The sequence below is a fragment of the Micropterus dolomieu genome, unplaced genomic scaffold (genome assembly GCF_021292245.1).
Source record: "Micropterus dolomieu isolate WLL.071019.BEF.003 ecotype Adirondacks unplaced genomic scaffold, ASM2129224v1 contig_11934, whole genome shotgun sequence".
Lineage (NCBI taxonomy): Eukaryota > Metazoa > Chordata > Actinopteri > Centrarchiformes > Centrarchidae > Micropterus > Micropterus dolomieu.
The window spans coordinates 4,468-7,901 of NW_025740920.1; the positions used below are offsets into that span (position 1 = coordinate 4,468).

Sequence of the window (3,434 nt, forward strand, 5' to 3'; positions counted from 1 at the left end):
AAGGAAGATTACCCGTACAGCGAGGAACGTCAGAAAGCTGATAACCACTGTGGTGACACCCGTATCCTCTGATTGATACACGGGGAAAAAAGGTAGGATTAAACTTAACCTGAAATTAAAACTGGAGTTCAAAGTTTTATTCAAGTGGAGTTAAAGTGTCTAAAAGGAGTCAAACAGAAGTTACTAAACTGGAGTTAAAGTGGTTATAAAGTACAATTAGACTGGAGTCGAACGGGGATTAATCTGGGGTTGAACTGGAGTCGAACGGGGATTAATCTGGAGTCGAACGGGGATTGAACGGGGATTGAACTGAGTCAAACTGGAGTCAAACTGGAGTCGAATTGGAGTCGAATTGGAGTCGAACAGGGATTGAACTGGAGTCAAACTGGAGTTGAACGGGAGTCAAACAGAAGTTACTAAACTGGAGTTAAAGTGGTTATAAAGTACAATTAGACTGGAGTCGAACGGGGATTAATCTGGAGTCGAACGGGGATTAATCTGGAGTCGAACTGGAGTCGAACGGGGATTAATCTGGAGTCGAACGGGGATTGAACTGAGTCAAACTGGAGTCAAACTGGAGTCAAACTGGAGTCAAACTGGAGTCGAATTGGAGTCGAATTGGAGTCGAACAGGGATTGAACTGGAGTCAAACTGGAGTCAAACTGGAGTTGAACGGGAGTCAAACAGAAGTTACTAAACTGGAGTTAAAGTGGTTATAAAGTACAATTAGACTGGAGTAGAACGGGGATTAATCTGGAGTCGAACGGGGATTAATCTGGAGTCGAACGGGGATTAATCTGGAGTCGAACGGGGATTAATCTGGAGTCGAACTGGAGTCGAACGGGGATTAATCTGGAGTCGAACTGGAGTCGAACGGGATTGAACTGGAGTCGAACGGGGATTGAACTGAGTCAAACTGGAGTCAAACTGGAGTCAAACTGGAGTCGAATTGGAATCGAATTGGAGTCGAATTGGAGTCGAATTGGAGTCGAACAGGGATTAATCTGGAGTCGAACAGGGATTAATCTGGAGTCAAACAGAAGTTACTAAACTGGAGTTAAAGGGATTAATCTGGAGTCGAACTGGAGTCGAACAGGGATTAATCTGGAGTCGAACAGGGATTGAACTGGAGTCGAACTGGAGTCGAACAGGGATTGAACTGGAGTCGAACAGGGATTAATCTGGAGTCGAACTGGAGTCGAACTGGAGTCGAACAGGGATTGAACGGGAGTCGAACGGGAGTCGAACGGGAGTCGAACGGGAGTCGAACGGGAGTCGAACGGGAGTCGAACTGGAGTCGAACGGGGATTGAACTGGAGTCGAACGGGGATTGAACTGGAGTCGAACGGGGATTGAACTGGAGTTGAACTGGAGTCGAACGGGGATTGAACTGGAGTCGAACGGGGATTGAACTGGAGTCGAACGGGGATTGAACTGGAGTCGAGTGGGGATTAATCTGGAGTTGAGATGTTTTTTTCAGCCCTTTAAAGAAAACATCAAACAATTTTTTCTAAAACATGAACATGTCAAACTTATTTACACCCGGTCTGACCTTTAACCTCTGCGATGATTTTCACATCAGTCCCACTCACAGGGAAGAGAACGTCCAGGAGGGTCCAGGAGAAACCAGAACACAGTGTGGTGCAGTAAAGTCTGTCTGTGATATCAGAGTCCAGGAGAGTCCAGTAACTGGTTTCAGATCTTGTTTCATTTTCATTAGTGAGATGAAAGATGATGGATTTTTGTTTGACACAGGTTAAATAAAACCAGAATGCGACAGACCGATCTGCTGCCAGCTGGAGTTTACCTGCTGTTTCATGTTAAACTTAAATACTGATGCTGTCCGTGGGTTCAGTTTTTCCAGGAGCCCGATCGGCTGATTGTTCCGACTTCTCAGGTGTGTAATTCTATAAATGGAGTGGTTCTCTGATGGAGGTGGGCGTCACCCAGAGTTTAATAACATCAAATCCTAGAATGCTTTACTTCCAGAGTCTTATCATCCAACACGTCTTCAGTCCAGCTGGCTCAGGATCAGGACTCTACTGGACTGGTTTTTGCTTTTTGACTTTCTTTCTTTTTTTCTCCAGTCCAGTCTAGTCCTGATAAGCTCAGCAGAGGTCTGTAGGGGTCAGTAGAGTCCAGTAGACGTGTAGACACAGCATTAAGACGAGTTCTGTGCTGACAGGAAGAGGCTTCAATCAGAGGATGAAGAAGAGGAGGATGACAACGAAGAGGATGGCGAGCAACACGCCGATAGCGCACCACTGACGACGATCTGTTGAAATACACAGTGTTAATAACTGTCAACTAAGCGCAACTAACTACAGCATAGCTAACGGCAACTAACTACAGCATAGCTAACGGCAACTAACTACAGCATAGCTAACGGCAACTACTACTAACTACAGCATAACTGCAACTAGCAACTAACTACAGCATAGCTAACCGCAACTAACTACAGCATAGCTAACCGCAACTAACTACAGCATAGCTAACCGCAACTAACTACAGCATAGCTAACTGCAACCGCAACTAACTACAGCATAGCTAACCGCAACTAACTACAGCATAGCTAACCGCAACTAACTACTAACTACAGCATAGTTAACCGCAACTACTACTAACTACAGCATAACTAACCGCAACTAACTATTGCATAGCTAAGCGCAACTACTACTAACTACTGCATAACTTATCTACAACTAACAACCACTTCCAAAAATACAGTGCTAATAACTTTTAACTAACTACAACTTTCACTATCAATAACCCCAACTATTGGTGTTCCTGATGTCTGATCAATACTGATGCCATCAGAGTACTTAGATCTGGTCCAAGAGAAACCTGAACCCGGATCAGTGAAGGACCAACTGGAGTAAACACCTTCAGAGCTAAAAGCTATATATCCCTTAATTATTCTTTTGATTGATTTCGGCGACTCCTCAGCAGAAACACTGAGGGTGACATCACGTGTTGCCGGGCAGAATTACCGCTGGTCATGTGAGACACTTTGGCCAGTTTCTTCATGACGTTGTCCAATCTGGACTGAGTGTTGTCCACCTCGTGAGTGAAGTCGTCCAACATCCTGCAGGAAAAACACAGAACCACTTAACAAGTCTGAGCAGGAAACAACCACAGACCCTCTCTTCCCTCAAAGACCCGACCGCCAGAGGCTCGTCCCCCCAAAGACCCGACCGCCAGAGGCTCGTCCCCCCAAAGACCCGTCCGCCAGAGGCTCGTCCCCCCAAAGACCCGTCCGCCAGAGGCTCGTCCCCTCAAAGACCCGACCGCCAGAGGCTCGTCCCCCCAAAGACCCGACCGCCAGAGGCTCGTCCGCCAGAGGCTCGTCCGCCCAAAGACCTGAGCGCCAGAGGCTCGTCCCCTCAAAGACCCGACCGCCAGAGGCTCGTCCGCCAGAGGCTCGTCCCCTCAAA

At 46.9% G+C, this 3,434-nt stretch overlaps 1 long non-coding RNA gene across 1 annotated transcript; it reads right to left on the reverse strand.

The window, feature by feature from the left end:
• Positions 1 to 1,785: 1,785 nt before the first annotated feature.
• LOC123965939 lies at positions 1,786 to 3,415 on the reverse strand. Its single transcript, XR_006823816.1, has 2 exons — positions 2,991 to 3,415; positions 1,786 to 2,275 (listed from the first exon to the last, which is right to left on the reverse strand). It is a non-coding gene; the product is annotated as an uncharacterized LOC123965939 (long non-coding RNA).
• Between the last annotated feature and the right edge of the window lie 19 nt (positions 3,416 to 3,434).